Source organism: Dreissena polymorpha, chromosome 3, assembly GCF_020536995.1.
Source record: "Dreissena polymorpha isolate Duluth1 chromosome 3, UMN_Dpol_1.0, whole genome shotgun sequence".
NCBI lineage: Eukaryota > Metazoa > Mollusca > Bivalvia > Myida > Dreissenidae > Dreissena > Dreissena polymorpha.
In genome coordinates this window covers 133605402-133619975 of record NC_068357.1, presented here as the reverse complement: position 1 = coordinate 133619975, position 14574 = coordinate 133605402, and positions in this window count along the sequence as shown.

The following is a 14574-nucleotide window of genomic DNA, read 5'->3' as shown; positions in this document are numbered from 1 at the left end:
GCGAGAGGACATCAAAGACATGACCAGTGACTTAACGACGCGACGTGAAATTGTAGCGCTATCGCAAGCATGGTCATTTTGACACTGCATGTCTACACAATTAAAATGAGACAGAAAATGCCAACAGATGGTAAGATGACTATTCCGGCGAAAGCGTGGTCGCCTTAGACGAAACATCTAAAGTTCAGAGCCCAAAACACAACAACACGTCGGATTCGACAGACCATAATCTCCTTTTATATGAATGTCATGGCATGAACGCTTTTAGATTTTATTAACACAAATGCACTCTATTTAGATACATATGCTAACATAAGTTAAATGTTGATCATCTGTCTTGTGTTGTACAATTTATAAGTAAAACTATAATCTCGCTTATACAACACAATTAATGTATAACAAACAATGGTATTCAGTTCATGAAAGCGAATGTCGGGAATGGCGTTCCTACAATCTAACTGCCGCTATTGTGATACGGATGTTTAATTTCTTTGTCCTCTTACAAGCCTTTGTCCAGTACAAAATGTATGTGTTTTATAGAAGCAGTTAGGTATCGTTACAATGAGGAGAGATTTACGGAATGTGAAGTGTCTAAAAGCTTTGGACTTCTATTAGAACCATTTTTCATTTCCTGTTTTCGCAATTAGTCAGAGTAGTACAAAATAATATATATCTCACATTAATGCGTCAACAGTAATAAGCTACAGATAATTGCATTCGCATAGACATATCTTTATACAGTTCTGCCCGCAAAAAACAAACTAACTAAAGTACAACGAGACATTGTTATATATTAACGGCACTCTTCAATTTGATAAAATCGTGTTGCCATTGATCTTCAAATCAGTTGTAAGATCTTCGAGTTTTCGTTTGTTAATTGATAGAAATAGTTAAGTTACATGATGTGTTTCAAGGGAAGCAGAAATAAAACCGGATTATTCTTTTGAAAGTGCGTTAAAAGTAAAATTGTTGTTATAGTGATGTCATTGAATAGTGTTTATATGTTGCACACAATTAAACATGATTTTTCGAAATGTATATAACTTGTTGAGTATGAGTTATTTATGAATTGTGACAAGAGTTGTATTGTTTGAAAAAACTATTAATAAAAACGTAAATGGAGCAGCAGATAAGTCAACTAGTCTAAGAAAAAGTTTAAAGTGATATTTGACAGTTTATTATAGAAAATTTTGATTTAAAAACTGTTCGGAAGATTCGGCGCTTTGTTGTGAATATTATTTCAGTTGAAGCGTATTAAAGGAAACCAGTTTTTAACCTTTATCAATAAGAATACAACTTTACGAGCGTATTTGCATTAAATTATTACGTCACATCTATTTTGTAAGCATAGGACGATTTCTAGAGATATGCTTATAAAACGTACAGGTATTTGGTATATGACTAATAATTTCCATAATTTTTATTCATTTTTACCAAATTGGTTCAGTTACAGTCAACTACTAGTAAAACATACCTAACATTTAACGAATATCGAATAAAACTATTACCTAAAATTATGCAGTATAGAAACTAACAGCTTTATTTCCAATACTTAAACGTATAATAAAAATGTTATAGCTATGTTTCTATATAAAAATTTACACTTATTAGTTTAAAATATATACTTATTCGTTCTGTTTTTTCGTAATCTCATGTAATATTTGCAGATGTCTCTATGGAGTATAGGCCAACAGTTTTTGTCATCATCGAGTGAGATTAATTAATTCGCACATTGTAGCGTGATTTCACCAAAGCCACATGCTTCTTCTAAAAGACCGATAGTTCGTCTCTGCCCCATTATTATCCTCACTCCGAAGACAGGTCATAAGTCATTGATATGGCATCTAATATGGATAACACACTTCAGCATTAAGCACTTACACTTAATGTAAGAGTATCTATTGTTGATGAAATTAAGCAAACGGTGAAATGAAGCATTTTCTCTATTGTCTATTCCTTCAGTGCGTAATATCTTGTACAGGTAGAACTATACGGGTTCACAACTTTTAGGTGGCAAAGTTTTCTTTGCTTGTACGACCAGTCTGATTTTCAATCTTCGATTTAAACATATATACATATTATTTGGCAAGAAAGCATAATTAAACAGTTTTTGACAGGATTTTACGTTATTTCTTTGAGAAGGCCCTGTTGGTATTATCTTATATAATATTAAGAATGGCATTCACATTTTTAAAGATAAAACATAGTGTTCATAAACACTTAAACTAAAAAGCAAGGCAAATACGCATTTCATGACCGAAGATAAAAGGAATAATCACAAACAAGGAGAACAAATCACGATATATAACAAAAAGAAATGATTGATCTATAGAAAATTTATCATGTTTACACTCGCTCGCCTTTTATCGAAAGCAAGTGACTATTGTCCTAGACAATACAGTAACATACATGAACATACATACATAAACACATTACCTGACATTAAAGATGATTAAATCTGGATTCCCTACAAAGCATTATGATTTACATCTGTTGAAATTCATGTCTGATGCCACAATGAGCACACAATTAATATCAATAAACACACCCCATAGCATCGCAATAAAAAATATCGCAATATTCAAAGACATTTCATAGATATTTATTTGCACACGGTTTGTTAACAGTCATATTGAGCATTTTGTAAAAAAGATTATCAAAGTCACAAGTGAAAATAACATTAAAAAATTAATGATTGATCAATTTTTCTTTAAATAAATTGACGCATTTCCCATTTGGATATGTTTTGGTCATGTATTATATCGTTAGGAACCAAGTACTCAGTGTACGTGTACAAGACTGTCGAATAAGTAATAAAATACTTATTTTTGCGATACAAAAGGGACAAACATATATATTTGAAAGTCAAGTCATTTTTGACACATGAAAATAATATTTGCGAATTTAATTATCTGTCAATAAAACTAAAGGTCCCTTATAAGACTGGTAAACTTTATTTGAAGTATTCACGGATAAGCAAAGAAAAGAGAAAACAGTTGAGTATTTATGAAATAGGGCCCTTAACTGGTTAAATCTTATCATTTAGTTTAGAAATTGTTAAGCATTTACTCATATATTCAGGCCTGTCATACATACGAAGCTCAAATAGATTGATAATATTATTTTAACAAAAAATTGCATTGACCTAAATAATCTTTTTTTTTTAAATATTTCTCGTATAGGGTCTTCAACAAGCGATCAGTAAAATTAAGCGGGTTGTTACGGTATTGTAGATATAATAAAAATATGCATTCTTTCAACATCAATATTCTCAGTTAAAACAAGAGATTGATAGAATTTATTAAAGAGCCAATCTTCGAAATAAATAAGAAATGCATTGATCAAAACCACATTAAGAACTGCATAAATGAGTCGTTCAATTCAGCTCTCTGATTGTGCAACATTTGAAAAATTCAAAATTTAAAAGCAAGCGATTAGGTATTATTGCAAATTATCAATCCCACGTCTTTGGTGTTTGAAAAATTAAGAATGAAGTGTTAAAAATAAAAAATGAAGTTTATAACTTCGCACATCGATACAGTCATGCTTGTGTCAATGCCTTCATCCTTTACCGGAAGAAATTTCCAAGATCCGTGATTGACTTAAACGTCATTTTAATTAATATTGCAGACGCTTTCCCAGAAGATGTAAACTCTCTGACCTAAGTGGTATATAATGTTTGAACTATTGTAAGTTGACAATTCATTACAAATGCTATGGCATCATTTAACCATCATTCATTTTTATTCATTGGGAAAGAAAAATGAAAGTATTCACGTCTAGAATCGATGTTGTAGCTGATTAAATGAAATCGGAAACAACACCATCTGTTTGTCTGGATAAAGTAAAGGAACTCATTTTATCTAGGAAAACGGTATCAATACGAAACCCATGTTACTATTGTGAAATGTTTTTCAATCAGTTTGTAATATCTTCATATAATTATAAATGTAAACATTGAGATACCCTGGGTTTTACATCCCTATTAAATAATTACGTTGAATCATGTGGAAGAATTTTATACGTTTTGTCTCTGTAACATGTTTAAAAAAAAACTTGTACTATCGCATACGCGAGAACGTGTGCAGGTAAATGCGAAAAGCAAACACACCAGGAAACCTCCTCATTAGAAAGTTTTGTAAAAACTTGTTAAATAAGTAGTCACACATCAGTTTAATTTTTGATATTTCATTAACTGAACGTCAAACTATATATCTAATATATCTTTATGGATGACCTATTAGCATAATTTAGTTGAATTAAGTGTTTAATGTAATGTCCCTTTCAAATTGAAAAATAAACAAACCTAAGAACATGTCCTCAATAAAACAAATATAATAAAACTAAAGATGAATTAATCTTTTCCAATTCGAAACGGTTTAGAACTGCAACATCCTTGCGAGAGGTACCGTTCCGTGCTTGAAATCAGCAGACATCCTGTAAACACATTTGGGATTTTATAATTGCGTATTTATGAAAACAAAACAACATTCATGTGACAACTTAATCATTAAAATACTTAACTAAAGAGGAAGAACAATTAGACAAGTAAAGGTAAATTGTACTTGTTTTCAAGCTATTTAAATTTAGAGGAAAAATGAACGAACAGTTAACATTGAAACATCATAGATCCTCGGTTGATAAACGACCCCGAAGGTGTGTTATCGCCTACCTATATTATGTTGTCAATATAATACCGTATTTGATTTCGGACAATTACGTTTAAACACGGTTTCTTAAATATTTACTATTTAAGCCTTGTTCTTCGGTATAGAACACATGCGCTGTATACTTAATGTTTTTTTCTTTTGTATTAACATGGTTTAATGACAAACAGCGCTCTTTTTCTTCCAAATGCCATATGAATGAACGACTCTCACAACAATGTTTACACATGGTTTTACATTGTAACTGTAAGTATCGTAATGCGCATAAATCACTATTTGTACAATCTCCTTATTGTGAGTCTTCCATTAAAACAAAACTTTTGTATTTATCTTGTTAAGTAACCTTTTATATATCAAGAACAGAAACGTCCGGCAAAACATAAACGACAATTTTATGAAGCAAACAAATGCAGAAAATAAGCACGAAAATACTATTGTGCTAAAAGGTATGACAAAATAACTTAAAAAAAATAAGATAACTTCATATCGTTTTTAATCAGCGATATTATTGCATTTATTGTCAATATTTTTGAACGAATAAACTTCTTACTGTGTAGATGTATTTTACCGATATAATAAGCCTACAATGCATGCACCAAAAGGGTCATGAAGGCATGAAAGCACCGAAGCTATAACTTAAGTTTATTGTAGTCAAATTGTTTAATACGTAATCTTGTGACAAAACCTCAACTCAACCCAGATTCAATTACAACTTTAATGTTGTCAGGATAAAAATTATGACCATTTTTCGAAGAAAAAAATAATATATGTGACTTAAAGGAACAATGTTTTGCTAAGATGTTTTATGCGTATATGTGACCGATATTCAAACTAAAGATATATATTTTCAAAATACATTTTCTGACCAAGTATCATCAATAATGAGTCTTTATGTGCCTTCCAAAGTGGTTTAAAACAAAGCTTGTGAGACCTTATTTTTGACGCATGTGACCCAGACTTTAATCCAGCTTAGATATTGCCAAGATAAACATTTTGACCGAATTTCATCAAGATTTATTACTTTTCCTGTTTATTTTTGGTAACTGCTCACTGGGCACAAAAAGATTAGAAGATGGAAAACGATAGTTATTTTTATTTCCTAGTATTAGTCTTTTCATCGTTCCTGAATATATTTTATGTGACTTAATATTAATGGAACATGAAGACATTTGAACTTACAAGCCTTGAAAGTTTCATAATACAAATTTAACTGTACACTTTATATGTGTTTAGCTTGATGTACATTTTAAACATATTAAACATTCAAAATTTGGAATTATATTCAAATAAGATATTTAGTATGTATTGTTTGTATTACGGATTTAGGATACTTCGTATGTGTTTGTATGCTTCTTTTTTACCCCATGGCAATTTTGCAAACTTTATAATTTTCCTCTAGGAAAGCTTTTGTGGTTAACCTACATGGCCATGCATAGTGAATCGTGAATTGTGTACCGTTTGTTACCATTTTTCGGCTCGTTACCTCTTTAGAACCTTTTTCACTTTCTTAATTTCAATCGGCTGAGGGTCTAACTTGACAATTTATAACCGAGTCTCAATATTAGTCGCCTACGTCAATAACAAAGTCATAAGATCAATTTTTAGGAAAACCGTGTTACTACCGTACAAGCCACATTTATCAATTATCTTGATAATACTTGGTAAGAATGTTTTCTTCGGATTATCTAGAAGTAGTTTGAATCGGCTTTAGAAACTATGTCGCCAGGTGTTTTTAACAAGATATGGTCCGAGTTCTTATCTCGGTACATATGAAATGTTTCATTTGCATACTTTACCAGACACTTAATTAGTTCATTTTAATATTAATCTCATTTTCTTGTAAAGGTAAGGTAAGGATCTAACAGGTAAAACGCTTTTATTTGGAGAAACAACTGACATAATAACTCACAACATATTCAAAATATGATACAAGCTACTGGTTCAACGTCGTACCAATATTATTGAATGGCATATTATTTTGGTAACCGCGATTGGTAACCACAAAGCTTTTCATTGGTCGTTCCGATGCGGGGACCCGAGTTGAATTCATAAAAATGACACACCAAATTTGCAAAACAAAGCGGAATAAACGTGAACCTTTTTTCATACAAACATATGCAAAAACATGTAATTCTATCTCCATGAACTGAATAAACGGATTGCTCTACGAATTCCAAGTTTTATTCGTTTGGGCTTTTAGTACAGTCATTTTCACTACAACAGATATACGTATCTCTATGTCGAAGGTGTTATTTAAACTCACAATTCTTAGTTTTCCTTAGTTGCCATGTTGGTGAAAAACAACATCAACAAAAACATATTTAGTATCACACTAAGCAAACTAAGTTTGTAATCTTTGCAAATATAGCCGAATTCCAAGTAAACGTCTATTAAATGTGTTCGGAATTATTATGTCAACTACTTTGATAAAAAGCAAATACAGGAACAATCAATAGTAGACAGACGTTTCAGGAAGTATACGTTCGCCTGGCTTGATCACCGGTTTTGATATAAGGCGCTTTCACAATATTATTCTGGAAGATAATTATACATGTCGCATTATGCCGTAAACTATATATCAATTTCCCTAGATGGAAGCATATCGTCTAGAATGCGAGGCATAACAAAAACAGTATGTTCATGCATAAAGTATGTGAACTAAAATGAATATCTTTTTTTTAAACGAAGTGCTTCTTGATTCGACATTTTAATTAATTTCTCCAATACACTGCGACTTTAGACCGATACGACAATATGACTATTAAGAATATCGTTTTTTCAATTAAAAAAAAAATCAAATAAGAAAGGAGTTTTATAACTGGTGAACCAGAAAAAAAGTGTGTCCATTTTAAATCCCTATTTGTTTTTCGGTCCAATTAGTGTTAGTTAACAGCAAAACGGTAATTGTGACTTATGTCAGAATAATTGAAACTGAATATGATCTTATGTTAATTAAGGTTTGTTCTTAAGAAATCTTAAAGAAAATAAGATACCTCTTTTTACCGCATTGATATCTGCCTTACATAACGTTGCCTGATATATGTTTTAATATCATGGTCAACAGGAAGTTCTTGTATCAGTCCATGTTTGGAGTTACACGGGAATTACACGGGAATTGCAATAAAGTCATCAATTTCTATAAACATGAATAAGGTTCAACAAAACAAACAATTTGATACCAAGAACGTACAAATGTTATTCTAGTTAAAAGTCATAAATCACAAAAAAAATCACCACAGCCCGCACTACAGAAGTTAAATGACGTCATCAATGGGACAATACTCTTAAATATCAATATAGTTAATGCACTCGCAAGTGTTGCACAGAAAGTCAAGACAAATGAAAACTGTATGCTAATCCTCAACTATTTAAACAAACGATTTAACACGCTTATGTCAATATTGACACCATAATCAAAATGTCAATTTCAATCCACATCTCCAAAATGGCGTCTCCAAACTATTCGGTGAAGTGTGTTCTTCGATTAAATTTTTCGCTGCAGTTCATTCCTCCAATTCAAGACGTTTGTAATTAAAGCGGATGTTCTCTTCCCATTCATGGTGCAAACAACTTTTTTTTCTTTAAACGATGTTTAAAATAAGCGATTATTCTTGTCATCTTTTCGAACGCCGTTGCTACATGTATGTCAACGTGTAAAAGCCGGATCAGTAAAATCAGCGGGGATCCCTTTATATGTTAAGTATAATAAATGGATTGTGTTGCATATATTTGGGAAAATGTGGGATGCTATTCTCAATGTATCAACACGTTCTCTTTATTCCGCTACCACATGATGCAACACAAACGCATATTGCACACAAACACACATTGATCAAACTGTAGCTTCCCATTTGGGATAATCAGTGCAAAATATAGAAAATCAGAATTGGAATATTGTTTTACAAACCTTGCACTTCAGTTTTGGTGGTTTGAGAAGAGGATCCATCGTTATTGCTTGCTCTTTAGTGCAAACGAGGTTCAAGAATCGGTATTCCACAAGAGATGTGATTGTATGAAACGATAACGTAATTTGCATATCATTGACCGTGGGACCGTCTTTTACGAGCACTTTATGGAGTCAGTCGTGCAATAATAATGAAGTAGAACGTTGAACTACTCGGTCATAGGAATGTGACGAACAAGAATGGAAATATTATTTAAGATTTTAAAAGTAATCTTTTATTAAAGTAAATGAATGTTTCGCTGCAAAATCGTAAGGGCAAAACCATGTGTAGCGAATGTTCCCAACAAGCTCAACCGCATACATTTGATTATACAATCATGGTTTCATTTTGTTTGAAAATAATGTCGAGCCTTTCAGTCTACTACTTTATCATATTATTATTTTGACAATATCTACTTAACAATATCGCATTAAGCATTCGCATGGAATATAGACACGAACATACAAACATCTTACTAAGATTCTACCTCAGCTGTTTATAAGGTATTAACTAGGAAAACTACAACGTTGACTAAAGTAAAGGAAAAACCCACAAAAACATATAAAAAACAAAAAAAAATTCGAAAGTTAAAGCGGGAATTCTTCGAACCACATTTCATTGTTTGAGTACAATTATCTCAAAACTATACCATTCTGATATTACGGCTTCCATTATGGTTTAATCATTTCTGAATCCTGTTATGTTTGTTCGTCCCATTTTATTGAAGCCTTTCATATTATCTAATTATTATCGCGTTATGAACATAACGATCATATGAACATGGGATCGTAAGGGTGTACGGGTCAGGGTCAACGCCGGTGAACGGTGAAAGCAAAGCATTTGGGCCGTGCTTTTTGAAAATGGGTTTAATCAATGTGCGTAAAGTGTCTTTGAGATTTGCCTGTGCAATCAGGGACGATATTTTTCCGCTTGCTGCTAATATTGTTTATTTAAAGAAAACAATCCAGTTTATGCGGAATGTGTCGTCCCTGATTTGACTGTGCGAACATGCATTAAACCCCCTTTTCACAGAGCACGGCATATTTAGATTATCTCAATGACAAAGCCGTCGTTTATCACAGACACACTCATGTAAATATACATTATCACCATTCTTACTTTTTCAAATTAAAACGCAATTCGAGAGAATTTAAATCGAATTGAATTGAAATTGAATAACGAAATGGACATGTGCACCAGTGAAACATGCTTACTTTATGATGCACGATACATTTAAGTTAATACAAGGATAATTTGTTTAGAAAGAATGATCATATATACCTACTCCCAGGTCATAATAAAAAGCTTTGAATGGGTAACACAAGACACAAGACAATGAATTTATAAACATGTAGCATGTTTAAGTTTCTGTGTGGAACGTGTACCATACATAAATCAGATATACCAAGAACATAATTTGCTTGATGGCGACGATTTGTTGTAGTTCTGGTATTGTTCGCAAGTAACCGACAAGGGAAGTTCGTTATTCCCACTTTCTTCATTTGATAAGTACAAGTTTTGAAGATGTAGGGTTATTGCCTTAAGGAAATGGATTATATAAATGCAACATCTGTCTGTTGATAATAACATCCATTTAGAGCTTCCGTCTTATATATCGAGTCATGGATGAATGTTCTACTGTTGATTAATGTAACAGTATAATTATAAGTAACGTGTCTAGGTTTCATGTTGATATAGAAACACTGGGAGATACAAACAGTGAATGTAAAACGTAATCAATGGACAGTGTCATTATTTAAGTACATTCATTTAAAATACAACGCTATGCTTGCTTTTTTTGTTTAATTATTCAGTTTTTGTATCAATAACATTTTCATTAAAAAAGACAATCAATTCAATTCAAATAAACATCACTGCGAGTGCTGCAAATGGAAGCAAATATTATCATTTCATTGACAATTATCTCGTTTGTCATTACCTTTCATATTCGAAAGCGTTTAGTTAGAATGTAATAATGACATTTTCTAGGTGTAGATGGGCGTTTGAGTGAGAGCTGGGAAGAAACTGAACAGAAGTGCGACACTTTATTTCAAACACACTTGGGCTGACAGATATGCATGATGTTGAGATTGAAAGGGCGCATAGGGTTGGAAGTCAGCGATTAGACAACTGCCCAATAATTGCAAAATTTTCCAGATATAAGGATCGAGAGACAATTCTTAAAACGGCGCGTCGTACTCTAACTGCACAATCACAATTCTCAGTACGAGAGGACTTTACTGAAAGAGTCCAATTACACAGAAGACAATTGTCGCATACACTAGTCACGACCAGAAACGAGGGAAAATTTGCATCGCTACGCTTCGATAAACTTGTAATTGACGGAGACGTGTACAGGTTTAATGAAGTAACACAATCGGTCGAGCGTATAGGCAATTCACGGGTACATAGCGCGGATCGACACCAGCAAATCCCGCCACCGAATAACTCTCGCCGAATTCGTGGAGCGAGACAATATGGACAGTCACGCAACGCTGATCGCCAGCAATGTGGTCAGCATGAATCAGGACGTGTCGACAGAAATATATCACGTGACCATTGAGCAGAGGGGAATAACCGGCAAAGTGGTCAACATGAATCGGGACGTGTTGACAGCAATATATCACGTGACCATGGAGCAGATGGGGATAGCCAATCGGAGACGGACTTTCTTTTGGAGGGCGATGCAACTGGTGTTGACTAGGAAGTGGGTATAGGCCCAAAAATAAACATAAATATTTGCACGTGGAATGTGTGCGGGTTAAAGAAGTTTGTAAATAACTGTTCTGTTTTAAATGTCTTAACAAATTTCGATATTCTAGGTTTACTAGAGACGTGGGGAGATATTAGCGGACAGTTTAATGATTTATTAGAAGGATATTGTTGCTTTGATAATGTCAGAGTTAGGCAAAATAATGCTTTACGTAAAAGTGGAGGTATTTCAGTTTTTGTAAAAAGTCACTTAACAAAAGATGGATTAGTTACACGAATTTGTTCGGATTTTATTGATTGTGTTGTACTTTATTTGAAAGTGAGCTGTTTCAATTGTCCATCTGATATTATTTTGTATATTGCATATGTCTCGCCAGAAGGGTCACCGATATACGAACACAGAGATGATACAAACGGAATTACTTATATCGACGAAAAGCTCTTATTGTTAAAAAATATATATCCCGATTGTATGTTATATCTTGCAGGTGATCTAAATGCTAGGACTAAAACTATGCTGGACTACATTCCTGCAAATAACATTGACTTTATTTTTAATTCAGAGGTAGACTACACTACAGATGATTTTGAGATGCCGAGAAATAATAAGGATAATATTTATGATTCATTCGGGCATACTTTATTGGAACTCTGCTGTGCTCACGGAATTCATATACTCAATGGGCGTGTTACTGGTGACCCTGATGGTGAGTTTACATGCATTACACATAATGGAGCTAGTTTAGTTGATTATCACATTATTTCAACTGATTTATTTCAATTTGTTACGAAGTTTAATATTCTATCCTTTGATGAATCTGACCATTTCCCTATATGCGCTACTATGATTTTTCATAGAAAAAATAGCAACAGGAATGTTGATTTACCTTCTTCCCGTAGCATTCAAAGTAACATCACAGATGATAATATTAAACTTGATAGATTTAAATGGAATGATACGCTTAGGGATAGATTTATTGAGACTTTTGTTAATATGTATAACTTATGCAAAGACAACATTTTTCATCAAATTACTGTAGATATGAACCAGGCTCTTCAAACAATAGTATCACTTTATAAAACTGCTGCAGAAAACAAGAAAGTCCATAATAGAACCAAACAACGTTACGTTTATGAACGGCAAGATACACCATGGTGGGATAATGAATGTGATATTTTGAAATATTGTAAATATAAAGCTTTGAGAAAATTCCGTGTCACAAGCTCAATGGGGGGATTTGAAAATTTGCATAAACGAAAAAAGAAATTTTAAAGAAATGTATAAAAACAAGAAGGATATTTTCCAACACAATATGAGAAATAGGCTATGCCAAGCACGTAGTAATCCAAATTTATTTTGCAAACAATTAAAAGTGCAAATTATAAAAAAGCTTCACATTGTAGTTATCAGCAACAAATCAAACAAAGTGATTGGTTAAATTATTTTAATCACTAATTATATCGAAAAAATATGCTCATGATTGCAACTTCTGAAGAAGCTGCATTACCTGAATATGATTTCGTTCTAAATAGTCCTATCACACAAGAAGAAATAATGAGAAGTATTAATAAATTTAAAATGGGAAGGGCGCAGGGGTTTGATGGTATAGGGGCAGAGTTTTATAAAAACACGGCTAATGTTATATGTCCAGTATTTTGCTCTCTTTTTAATCATATTCTTAATACAGGTGTTTTTCCTGACATGTGGAGCGAAAGCATTATTGTTCCCTTACACAAATGCGGTTCTAAACTGGAACCGACAAATTATAGAGGTATTTCTTTAATAAATGTAATGTATAAAATATTTGGAAATATTGTAAATTCACGATTGTGTACTTGGGCCGAAGAATTTGGCAAACTAGATGAGTCGCAATCAGGTTTTCGGAAAGGTTATTCTACAATTGATAACATATTCGTATTACAAAGCATGGTACAAAAATATATAACTAAGCCAGGAGGAAGGTTTTATGTATTATACGTTGATTTTCAAAGGGCTTATGATGGTATATTGCACCATAAACTATTTGACATAATGCAGAAAATAGGTTTAAAAGGAAAACTTTATAATGTCCTTGTCTCTATGTACTCTAATTTACGGAGTCACGTGCGAGTCATAAATAACAATGTTACCACTGATTTTAGGTGTAACATTGACACAAGGCAAGGGGACGTAACTAGCACGATCATTTTTAATTTATTCATAAATGAGTTATCCCTTTACCTGCGTGACCAGGGTCATCAATGAATTTTCATTACGGAAAATATACCAAATATACAATGTATATTATTTGCCGATGATGTTGCGAGTTGCTCTGAAACGGCTATTGAACTACAGCGTCAATTAAATAGTATTTCTGATTTTTGTCGAATGAGTGGCATGACTGTTAATGAAAAGAAAAACGAAATAATTGTTTTAAGAAATGGTGGCCCAATGCGGTCATATGAAAATTGGTTCTATAATGGAAAGCATGTAAATGTCACGTCAGTGTAGAAGTACATGGGTCTACTGTTTACTCCTAAATTAAGTTGGTCCAAGGCTAAAGCTAAGTTGGCAATGCAAGCTAAAAAAATCTATTAATGCCATAAAAAGTTACCAAGGCTATTTTGGAAAATTTGACATTCAAGAGATCTTTTTATACGGGGCTGAAATTTGGGGTCATACCCTTTCTGAAAATATAGAACAAGTCCAGGCTCAATTTTGCAAAGATTTTATTGGTTTGAATAGGTCAACAAACAATTGCATGGCCCTAGGGGAGGTTGGTAGATTAGAATTATGTGTAGAATATCATTTCAAGTGTGTTAAATACTGGTGTAAACTCATTCACATGCCATTGCATGGATATCCAAAAAATTGTTATAATATGTTAAAACGCCAGGATGAAATCGGAAGGACAAATTGGGCTACTTCTGTAAAAAAAATCTGTTATTTAGTTATGAATTTGGTTATGTCTGGGTGTATCAAGATGTTGGCAATGTTGATGTATTTTTACAACTGTTTAAAGATCGCCTTATTTGTTGTAACACGCAAAAAAGGTCAGGGAGTTTATTCGACTCGTCTAGATGTGAAACATATAGAATGTATAAATCATTGCTTGAACCAGAAAAATATCTTTCGCTTAAAATACCATTCTTTTATAGAAAAGCATTTGCAAAGTTCAGATGTTCCAACCACAAGTTTCTTATTGAAACTGGACGACATCTTGGTATAGAGCATGGTCTTCGATATTGTATACATTGTCTAAATGTAGAAA